The following is a 12,730-nucleotide window of genomic DNA, read 5'->3' as shown; positions in this document are numbered from 1 at the left end:
TCGACTCTCCGACACGTTGACATTTATTGACACTGGTTGCGTTAAGAATACGCAATAAGACGAGTGGTATTTTAATGGAAAGCGACAAAGGAGATGATCGCCGATGGACTTACGAAGGCCCTGCCCAAGCAGAGGTTTCAGAACTTTGTTAACCTAGTCAGAATGGTGGATATTAAGGAGCGGCTGGATGAGGAGAAGCAACTGGAGGACCTAAGGGAGAAGGTTAGGGCGAGACGGAAGGATTCAGATGAGATTACGGTTCATTTGACGCATGGACGGACACGAGAAGGTGGCTAGCTTCGTCCTCGACTAGGTCGAAGCTAAGGGGGTGTGTCAGATAATCTGTATTCTCGGTGGCGTAGGACGTGCACTGGTCCGTGCACGGGTCACGTGTATTGTAAATATCTTCGTCTAAGCCCAGGGGCCCTAGGTCAAGCAACCATCAAGACACGATTAAGATCATCAATCAATCAACCCATTTCATCAATGAATAGCTCTATATGAGTTATCTGACAATAGTATATATATAAAATAGTATATAAGTTATCGGTATAGGTTACTACTAGCGGGTTACTAGTAGGTTATAAACCCTAGTTAAATAGACCCCGGTTATAAATAGGCCTATTTTCTAATATAAATAATCTGCTAAGCTAGTATAGAGTAATGGACTAGGTCTAGAAACAGTGCTTTTTAAATTAAGCTTTATTACTAGCGTACGCTATAGCCTTACCTATAAGTCGCTTACAAGTTACCTACAGGTTACTAATATAGCTAGGTTGCGTTAGAGTATAGCTTATATAGGATACTAATAAATTAAAACTTTACCCTATATATATACCGCAGTTCTTACTATAAGCGTTACTTATTCTTTAATTCCTTAGGACGTCCTCTACTCTACTTTAGTATAGGTTATATTTTAGCAGCAGCACTTACTTTTTGCCTACGCTTTAACTATAAGGCTAGGGTGTTCCGCTTACGGTACTTATTTAATAGTTATTAATAATTCTTAAGTTCTATCTCGTATTTCTATTTATTAAACTTATTTAGCTATCCTAGCTATTTAATAAAGTACTATAGTTATCTAGTATAATCCTAGTAGGCGATAATTACTTCTACTTCCTAGCTGCCCTTTTTAAGCTCTTTTACTACTAGGGGTTAAAACCTAGGGCGTAACCTATAAGGCTCTAGTAGGGAAATATAAAAGACTAGGTGGAGCCGTATTATAATAGGTAAGAGCTCTAGCTTATATGCTTACTACCCTACGCGCTTTAGGATCTAAAAAGGTCCTATAAACTTATAGTTAAGCTTTTTATAGGGACGTTTTATGCGGATATTTTTAATAGAGAGTAGGACTTATTTACTAATGGCGAAGTGCTTAGCTAGGTGGTAATAATTATAGTATTTTACCTAAAGCTTTTAGGCGAATATTATTAACACCGCCACTACCTTATATATAAGGTATAGGCGTTATAAATACGTCTTTACGAGTTAGATATTTATTAACTTAGACCCCTCCCTACCTTACTAGGCGTCTTAGACGCTATTTAGGATTCTATTTAGGATGTTTAATATCTAGCTATAGGCGAGCTTAATAGAGGAACGCTTTATTATGGTATAGACCTTAGAGTTATAGGCAAAGGCTGCTTTTTTAAGTAGAGAGGCCTAATTAGACTGTTTCTAGTTTATAAATATATATAGGTATACCTTAAACTTCTAGTTCTAACGCTCTATCTAACTATCTATCTGCGGGTAGAATAGAGTGCTAAGTTTATGTTAAACGCGAAGATGGTAGTATATAGTGCTTTAGTGCTCGCTTATAAATATACTACCCCATTAAAAACGATATTATTTAGAGGCCTTATTTGCGTAAAGACTCTAAATAAAAGTTCTATAAGTTGCGTGGCATTAATTATCTTACGCACTAAATAGTAGCTTACTAGCTTTATAAAATAGTCTATAAGGACAAGGACAGAGTTATACTCTATGCTATTAAAAGTCTTAGACTCTAGAGAATCTGTAATAAAGTTAAGTAAATAATACTATTAGGCTTAGGTGGGGACCTAGAAAGGCTATAGCTTATTATAGGGTTTATAGCGGCGCGATTGTCACAGTGCTGTAATAAAGTAAATTAAATAACTACGTTATAGTATAAAGAGGGGAAGAAGGTAGAAAGGGGGTATTATATATAAATAGTAGGGCCGGCCGCTAAGTCGCTAGTGGTGGGCTAGCTAATAGTAGGAAATAGTATAAGACAGTATAAAATAGTATATGTTAGGTTAGTGCCGTAACAGTACTCCTTTCCCCTAGATAGTTTAGTCCCTAAACTAAATAGATAACTTAAAAATAGGCAGTGTATAGGGTTGCCTATTTTTTACCGCAGAGATATTAGTTCCGCTTACCGCCCTTAACTAAGCTAATAGCGATTTTCTATACCGGGTATAAAAAATCTTAATTAGTTAGTTTAGTGAGTAAGGTCGGCAGAACTCTATACCGCCACCCAAATCAATCTGTATGGCGTTTCTTGGCGAGAATTTGGCTAATTAGATAACTTTAACCGCTAGTTAAAGTTTTATAATATCTTAACTACCACAAATTTTAATACGGTGGTTAGCCGCGACCTTAGCGTAACTTTTTCTTATCTTATACCTAGTCTGGGGGTCCTAGCTTCTTAGGGTGTTGCTTATAAAAGCGCTATATAGCTTATTTGCAACCCTTTAGGTCTTCCTCTAGCTACTAGGTTGTATCCTTATAATATTTCTATTTAATCTTATAAGTTAGGCCCTAGGGGTCTTTATTATATATATTAAGGATTTTCTTAAACTCCCATTTGTCTTCTATATTGCCGTTATTATCTCTTTCTACTACTCGTCCTTATATATTATGGCGCTCTACGATATTAATATTTGCTTAGCTAGAGATATCTTTAGTAGCCTAAAGGCGGACCTTAAATATATAAAAGGATTTATTTACTTAGATATAGTCTAGGAGGTTTATTATAACTACCTTTTAGTATACTACAAGTACGGGGTATAAGCCGTCCTATTTATCGTCCCATTTCTTTTTAGGTTTATTTATCTTTATATTTTCTAAGCTAACTATAACTATATCGCCTTCGTAGAATAACGCGCTCTCGTCTCTATAGGTATTAGCATTATCTTTATAGCGTTACTATGAAATCTAGGCTAGGGCCTTAAGCTATATTAATATCCGCTTAAAGCGGTTGGCTATAGAGTCTGTGTAGAAGAACTCCTTCTTTACTTATGCTAATAGTGTTAGTAAGTAAGAGCTAGTAGGCTTAATTCCGAGGCGAGGGTTAAAGCTATAGTTTGTAAAAAATAGGGAGATGCCTATGCTCTTATTAACTTAGTTATTTATAGTAAACTTAGTAAGCGGTAGGTAGTTAACCTAGTTATTCTATATAAAGCTAATAAAAGTATAGAGGTATTTATTTACGGCAGCGTTAATAATTTTAGTTTAGCCGTCCATTTTTAGGTATTAGGCTAAGCTTAGTTGCAAGGTTATCTTAAGGTATTTACTTAGTCGTCGCTAGAAGTCGCTAATAAATTATATGCCGTAATTAGAGATAATTGTGCTTAGTATACCGTAGAGCTTATATACGTTATTAATAAAGCTATTAACTAGCTTCTTTATTAAGAGTCCTATTACTAAAACAAGGTATTATATTTTAGTTAGGCGGTCTATAATAATAAGGATATATTTATATACCTTACTATAGCGTTAGTATACTAGCAGCGTTATAATATAGTTAATTAAGATATTGGTTTACGGGCAAGTGGGTAATTCTAGTAGCTTTAGGAAACCAGGCGGAGTAAAATGGAGGGTTTTAGTGCGAAAGTATAGGGTATAGTCTTTAACAAAGGTAGCTGTAAACTGGGAGATTCCTAGCTACCAGTATATTTAGTTTAAGAGGTTAAGAGTTTTAACCCAGTTAGGGTAATTAGCGGGGCCGCTGCTATAAGAGCGATAGGTAACTTCTAGGCGGAGGTCTAGGGCGTTAAGAATAAAGAGATATTAGCGGAAGTAGATCTGTCTATTAATAATACTATATTCTAACTTATTATAATAAAGTAATTTCTTAATCTTCTTTAGCTAACGGCGAGCTTTTTAATTATATAGGGCTGCTACTATATCTCTTATAAGTTCGTTCTCTTAGTATTTTAGCTAGATTAACTTATCTAGTAACTTTTTAGCTATTTTAGGGTCTAAAGCAACTACGAACTCTACGTCGTTAAAGTTATAGGACTTGTATAGTAATTCTTCTAAGATTATAGGGTTAACTTTTTAGGGCGGTATAATGACTTAGGCTTAGTAGCGGAGGCGTTTATTATTGGTGTCCTTAAGCCTTATTCCTAGTAGCCGGCTTAGGGCGTTAGGGAGCGTAGCTTTACTACTAGGTCTATATATAATTATAAAGTTAAACTATAAAAGGAACTCTGCCTACTAGACTTAGCGCTAGTTTAGCTACTTAGTAGTTATAAACGTCTATAAGTTCTTATAGTTAGTAATAATTTTAAACAGCTCCTTAGTCCCTTATAGCTTAGGACGCTATTCCTCTAAAGCCTTAACAATAGTTAAGAGTTCTTTTTTATAGATCTTATAGTTATACTCTAGCGTAGAGTACTTTACGGAGAAGAATGTAACCAGTCTTAATTTTCCGTTATTATTATACTGGGAAAGGACTCCGCTAAAAGCCTAATTCGATACGTCTATTTTTACCACTATTTTCTTTATATAGTTATAGTATGCTAGTACTAGTGCTAAAGTAAAGGCTCCCTTAAGGGCCTTAAACGATTTAGCTTGTTCTAGTCCCTATAGCTATTTAATATCCTTCTTTAGGAGTTTTATTATAGGTGTAGTAATAGTAGAGTAGCCTTAGATAAATTGTTAGTAAAAGTTCGCAAAGCTAAGAAATTGTTATAGTTTTTTAATTAATGTTAGGTCCTTCTATTCCTATAAGGCCTGTACCTTTTTAGGGTTTATAGTTATGCTATTAGTTAAGATAATTAAGCTAAGGTATTTTGTTTTAGTAGAGTAGAACTTAGACTTATTAATATTAATCTAAAGTCTAGCATTGCCAAGTCTTTAGATAACTTTATTTATATACTTAGTATGCTTAGCGCGTATTTTAGAAAAGATAAGGACGTTATTAAAGTAGGTAGTGTAGTAGTTATTAAGGGCGTTATATAAAATATAGCGGGTGCGTTATAAAGGCTAAATAGTATAACTAGTATTTTATAGAGTCCGAACTGGGTAATAAATGCTATAAGCTACTTATAGCCCTCCGTAATCCGGATTCGGTTAAATATAGCAATTACATTAAGTTTAGTAAAGTACTTAGCACTATAAAGTGCGTTAAGTGTCTCGCGGATTAGTAGTAGTGGGTATTAATTCTTAATAGTAACTATATTTAGGCCTTAGTAGTTATAGTAGATTTATATATTACCGCTAGGCTTAGTAGCGAGGAGGAGTAGTATAGCAGCTAGTAAGGTTAATTTATGGATAAAACCCTTATCTAGCATCTTATTAATCTACTTTTTTACACACCTAAGTTTAGCAGGTAAGAGTGGTCTATTTTTATAATACGGGGCCTAGTTTTTAGGGGTAATCTTAATTTTATAGTCCTATAGTTGGTAAGGGGGCAGCTTATCTATATTTTTAGGGAGAAAGTACTTAATATATTTACTAAACTCCTTTAATAGGCGTTATAGAATATCTTTGCGGGTTAATCCTAGTTTACCTTTTAGGAATTTTTTAATATTAGTATTAACTATCTTCCAACGTAAAAGCTTGGGTTTAGTTTTTAAATTTATTTTAAGAAAGTTATAGAAATAGGGGGAAAGCACTTTACGGGCTTCCTTTATTATATAGTCTCCTTCCACTAGCCAGCGGAAAGACTTTTTTAATAGGTTTGGTACTTCTATTAGGCCTATAGGCAGCTCTTTAAGTAGCTGTTAGTGCTTATCTTATTTAACTAGTTTTACTAGCTCTGCTATATAGATCCTTATTACCTTTACGTCTTTTCATTTATAGAACTAGGTAAAATTAATAGCATAAGTGCATTTAATATCGTCTAGGTTAGGGCGTATCTAGTTCTCTAGTGCTATAGATAGGCTAGCATAGCTTAGTTGGCCTAGGGGGGCGAAAATAAGGCGGTGGCCCTATACGGTACGCGCGGAAGATAAGTATAAGGTTAGGCGTTATGGTGGCACGGTTTCTATTATCTAGGTCTTAGTAGTTCTATAGCTAGTCCTTACTATAACGCAAGCTGTAGTATACGTATATAGTATATAGCTTAGTTCTAGGTATTAGGTTAGGTAGTTAGGGTTTAAGTAGTACCTAGGTTAGGGTTAGATTCTTAGTAGTAGCGGCGCGAAGCGGACCTTCTTCTTTAGTCTTAATAGGGCTGGCTAGCCTATTGTTTTGGTCTTAAGTACTAGGGTAGTTTAGTCTTCTACTATCTTATTTCTTTATAGCTATATAGGCTCCCCTTTATTAGGAACGTCTTCTACTATTAGGGCTTTATATATAGTCCTAGGCACTAGGCTTAGTAGTGCTAAGTATTTATATAAGGCGTCCCTACTAACGTCGGTTATCCCCTATAGGAGGTAGTGCCTAGAGTAGTAATCTAAGTTAAAGCGGATTTTAAGTTTCCTAAAGCTAGGATAGGGTTTATACTTCTAAAGCTAGGGTATACCTAGGATAATTAGGGTAGTAAGCGAGAGTTTAGTAATAAAAAAGAGTATAGCTTTAGTATAGAGGCCGATTAACATTTAGGCGGTAAAGTAGTCCGTAATAAGTAAAGTTAGGATGCTATCTGCAAGGCGTAGTAGCCTAGGTGCTAGCAGCTTCTTAGTTATAACGTTATACTTTCTTATAATAGACTCTACATTAGTAAATGCTATTATAGTACTACTAGAGTCTACTAGGCTTACTATATTAATATAAACTTAGGGGTATAGGTTACGTAATAAGGAGAGTTGGGTTTAAATAAGGATTAATTTCTTATTACTGTTTGCTAATCTAAGATTAAGTAGTAGTTTACTAATAGAAAGGACTAATTAATCTAGTAATAGGGACCTAATCTTCTCGTCTTCCTCCTTATATGGTTTAGACCCTTAGACGTAACTTAGTCTAAAAGTTTACCATTTAATAACTGGGGTATAAAGCTGTCTTAGTAGGGCGGTCTAGTGTCCATCTAGCTAGTAGTGTTAGTTTTAGTTTTAGTTAGGGTATAGGAAGATAATACCTTACCAACAACATGGCTGTGTTTATATTCGCTAACGTAAAGTCGCTAATACTAGGCATTGTTAATGGGTTGGGCTCCTATATAGGGTATAGTTTAGAGTAACTAAGCTATAGGGTTAAAGGGGGGGGGTTATTTGCCGCGGCTATAATAGGCTCTATAGTTGCCGCGTCTATAATAGACTCTATAATCGCCGTATCTGCAGTTATTAGTTCGCGTTATTTAACGGGGTGGTATTAGGACTGGGTTTACTATCTTAGCGGGGTTATAGGCATTCTTTTAGTGGCTAGGCAGGCTATAGGTAAAGCACAATCTATTATTAATATGGCGCTTACGCTCCGTATTTAAGATTTTATAAAGGTTTATAGGTTTTTTAGTTATTACTAGGGTTGAGGTTAATATAAGGGTAGGGGCTTAAATAGGTAGGTAGTAGTTAGCGTTCTTCTTAAGGTTAGCTTAGTGTATATAGTTTGTAAAGTTCTTAGCAAACACATCTATCTGCTTGCTTTAACCTATATAGTCGCTATTATTAATTTTATAGGCAAGTCTAAGTACCAGCTCTTCCATCTTTAGAGAGATAAACTTTTAGAGTAAGTCCACCTTTTATTTATCTATCTTCTTAGCGCGGACTATTAGCTTATTAAGCTCTCCCTTTTAGAACTAGTAATTACGCTCGCCTTAGGGGAAATAGTTAAGCTTATTTTTTGCGACCTAGGTTATATTGAGGACCTTATAGTAGGCAGTAAGGTCTTTAAGTATATTTTTCTTAGTAGGCCATTTCCACGCAGATATGTTGTTTAGGTTCTCGTATATAAGCTCTAGGCCCTGCTTAATAAACTTATAGGCTCCAACTAGAGAGGCCAATGAACTAGTAGACTGGCTAGACAAATATAACTACTAACTACTAAATTTAGATAAACAAAAAGGGACCTTTTATAGATCTAATATAAGGGAAAAGTCTATTATAGATCTAGCCTTTTACTTAGGAGACTTTTAAGAAAATACCTGGGACAATTGGACTATAATAGAAGAAACAGGATCTGATCATAAGACTATAGCATTCTCTTTATTTACTAGAGAGACTCAAAGATACCTAAACCCTCTTTAAGAAACTCCCTTCTCTATAAAAAAGGCAAACTAGGAACTCTTCTCTACTGCGCTAAAAGAACAAGTTTAGGAGCTAGAACTAGAAGCGAAACTTTTAGTACTAGAAGAACTAGTAGGAGAAAACCCCTATATAGAGATAGGAGAAAAAGGTCCCCTAGCCTCACTAGAAGATTCTTATAGACCTAGGGATAGAAGCTTAAGTACACTAGTAGACAATCTAGTAATAGATCTTACTAGCTGTATAAAGCTAGTAGTAGAGAAAGCTATCTCTAGATCTAGAACCTGCGAATTCTCTAAGCTATGGTGGAATAAAGAGCTTCTAAAGAAAAGAAAAAAAATGGCAAAACTAGGAAGACTTTAAGAGGAACAACCTACTAGAAGTTCTAGACTAGAAGCCTATAAAGAAGCTAAAAATCAATACTTCTACGCAATAAGAGAAGCTAAGACTAGCTGCTGGAATAGTTTTCTAGAAAAAGCACAAGGAAAGGAGGTCTTTACCGCCCTAAGATATATAAAGGAGAAAACATTGCGACTAATCCCTAATCTACAGTATAGCAAAGATGGGACTACTAGACTAGTAGAAAGCTTCGCCGACCAGTGTAAAGCTTTTATAACTACTCTATTCCCTAAACCCCCTTCTACTAGCTCTATAGAGTGGAAGGACTATATAATAGATAATAAATGGGAATGGCTAGAACTAGAGAAAATAGAAGTCAAACAAGCAATCTTCTCTAGCTTTAGTAAAAAAACTCCAGGACTAGATAGGATATCTTTCGCAATTCTACAAAAGGCCTACCCTACTATAGAAGATCTTCTATATAGAACCTATAGGATTCTATTTACCCTAGGCTACCAGCTAAAGATCTGGAGAGAAGCTTAAGGAGTTATTCTCCCTAAAGCAAATAAGAAGGACTATTCCTTACTAAAGTCCTATAGACCTATCTCCTTATTAAACTGCCTAGGAAAGACTCTAGAGAAGATCTTTACTACTAGATTAGGATACCTAGCTAGTACTACTAGCTTACTTTAAGATTTGCAATTAGGAGGAAGAAGATAGCGGTCTGCAATAGACGCAGTCCTACTACTTCTAAACAATATCCAATCTAAAAATAGTAGGAAAAAAGCTAGATAAAGGATAGCCACTACGGTATTCCTAGACGTGAAAGGGGCCTTTGACTACGTCTCTAAAAACTAGCTCTTATCTATCTGTAAGAAACTAGGACTACCTATAGCGTTTATATAATAGGTAGCTACCTTCCTTAGCAATAGAAAGCTACAGCTATCCTTTAATAGATAAATATAAGAAAAAGTAGAATTAGAAACAGGGATACCACAGGGATCGCCTATATCCCCTATTTTATTTCTACTATATCTACGTAATATCTATAGGCTAGAGACAGAAGGAGCCTATTCCCTTAGCTATATGGACGACTTTGCAATTATAGTTACTTTAAATTCAGCTAAATCTAATTGTAAAAAGCTAGAGGGAATAGTGCTAGAGCTAATGTCTAGAGCTAAGGAAGCTGCTATTAGTTTTGATATTAGTAAAACAGAGCTTATACACTTCTATAGTAAACGAACTACTATAGAAGAAGGGCTAAAGTTAGGAGACGCAGAAATATCCCCTAAACCCCTAGTTAGGTGGCTAGGAGTATTTCTAGACTCTGAGCTTATGTTTAAACAACACGTAGAAATAAGAATCTCTAAAGTAAAAGCAGCCTTTTATTTAATTAGAAGACTAGGTAATATATAAAGAGGTCTATCTCTATAAGCCCTANGGCAGCTCTATATAGCCTNNNTTACTACTATAGCAGACTATGGAATACAATGCTGGTGGAAAAGTAAATCTAGAGACTACCTACTAGCTAGGTACCAATCTCTATAAAATGAGGCCCTAGAACTAGTTTTAGGAGCGTTTAGAAGGTCTCCTAGCTAAGCTATAGAGATAGAGGCCTCTATTCCTCCTCCTAGAATTAGATTTAAAAAGCTTTGTAATAGTTACGCATTAAAAATCCTAAAATTCAAAGAAAACCACGCAATTAAGAAAGTCTATATAGAAGAGATTGACAAAGATAGGGACGAACTAGCAACTAGCTCTGGCTCTAGCTCTAGTCCTAGCCCTAGAAACTCTACTATAAGGCACCTTCTACAGCCAAAAACACAGCTATTATCTCTAACCTCTAGAGTTCAACAGCTAGTTCAAAACTGGAAAATAGAGAGAATCTCTCTAGAATGGCAAAAACCGTGGTCTCCTCCTATACCTGCATTCTTTTCTATCTTAAGAGGTAGTAAGGAAGAAGCTGCATAAGAATATCTAAGACTAGTAGAAAATTTACAGGAGTCTCTAGAGTGGGACTTAGTAGATATATACTACACAGATGGCTCTAAAGATAGTAAATTAAACGTAGTAGCTATATGTAGAATAGGAGAGAGAAATAGGATTAAATATGCAATAAACTGGAATCTAGGACTATATATGGAAATTATGGACGTAGAGCTTTATGCAGTCTATAGGGCCCTAGAGCACCTAAAGCAATAAAGACTAGAAGAGAAACAGGTCTATATCTTTATAGATAGCCAAGCAGCTATTAAAAGGTTACAGCTTAATTCTCTTACAGGAGGGCAAGAACTAGTCTTTAAAATTACGCAAAGCTGTTCCTATCTAGCTAGTAAAAACGTCTCTATTAACTTCTATTGGGTTCCTAGCCACCTAGGAATCTATAGAAATGAAATAGCAGATAAACTAGCAAAGAAGGGCCTCTTAAGAAGAAAAATACAATCCTCTTATACCTCTTTAGCCTATATAGGGAAGATAGCAAGAGAAAAGATACTAGACCAGTGGAAAGACAATTGGCAACAGAATAAAAGTAAAGGAAAACACTATACTAGGATCTGTAAAGGAAACTACTCCTTTTCTCTTAAAGTCCCTAAGGATAAATATCCTAAAAGGCTATAATCAGCTTTCTACCAACTAAAACTAGGAAAAGGCTTCTTTAAGTCCTTCTTTAAAACAATAGGGAAGGACAAAAAATGTAGATGCTTTAGAGACTGTACTGCTATACAAACCCCTAAGCACTTATTACTAGAATGCAGGCTATATTGGAAAGAGAGAAAAGAAATGCAAAGATAACTAGGTTCTTCTCTATCTTTAAAGAAGCTATTTTATACAAAAAAAGGAAGAGAAGTGCTTTTTCAATTTCTAAGTAAGACAGGGATAGCTACTGGAAAGTGGCTAATAGCAGAAGGATCTTTAGAAGGTAACTCCTACTAGAATCTAAGTAAATAAATAATAGTGAGCAAAAGAACAGAAATAAAATACAAAAAGGACAGGGACAGGCGTTAGGATTTCTTATATTTCACTAATTTTCTACTATTTCTTACTACCTAATAGTTGTCAGCAACCTAGTGTTTATTAGGGAGCGGTAAACCTCTAGCTTAGAGGTTTATAAACTACTAGGACATAGTTACTAGTATATATTAAGCTGCCTAGAAAGGATTTATGTATATAGGACTATAGCGCCATAGCCTAGAGGCTGCATACGCAGTATTGTACATAGTATAATACAAATAATTTAAAAAAAAATAAATAAAAACTTATAGGCCTTATCCTTAAGTATATCTGAGATATAAAGGATCTAGGACTAAACTGTATTAAAGTAGTCCTAGTCCCGGTTAAAGACTCCCTTAATCTTAATATACTAGGTCTTAAAATTAGCTTATTGTTCTAGCGGGGTGCCTTTTCCGCTAAATATTAACGGGTCTTTAAATCTCCGTTTTTTCTGCTAGGTTACTACTGTTATTATAGGGGTTAATTATTTTAGAACGGTGATAGTCTCTACTTAGAAGTTAATAGTTCCTATTTAGAAAGTAATAAGGGCACTAAGGTTTTTATTAGCTTTTTTATTAGCGGTGTTTATATTATATATACACTATAGTTCTACTTTAATATTATTAAGGAACTTATTAGTATAGTTAATAAGGGTAAGGTAAGCTTTACTAGGCTTAAAGGTCTTAGGGTATAGTAGGGAGCAGCGGATTATCTATACAATATTAGGGTATATTTCTATAAAGAGGTCTATAAAAACGTCGCGGGGGTTTTAAGTTTTGGCCATTTTGGCGTCGTTAGTGTCGCTTATTTAGGCGCTAGGTAAAAACTAAGGATCGTTCTAAGACTATACTGGGGACGTATTGGTTTTAGTAGGGGCGCGCGTAGGTCGCGATTGCTCTAGGGCGGAGGTTAATTGGCTGGGGTATAAGGAATTAGTAATCGCGATAGGGCGCAAATTAAAGATACCACAAACTGTTATAGTGCTGTAATAAAGTAGACTAAATAACTACGTTGTAGTATAAAGAGGGGAA

Source organism: Cenococcum geophilum, assembly GCF_001692895.1.
Source record: "Cenococcum geophilum 1.58 unplaced genomic scaffold K441scaffold_30, whole genome shotgun sequence".
Lineage (NCBI taxonomy): Eukaryota > Fungi > Ascomycota > Dothideomycetes > Gloniales > Gloniaceae > Cenococcum > Cenococcum geophilum.
This window is presented reverse-complemented; position numbering follows the sequence as displayed.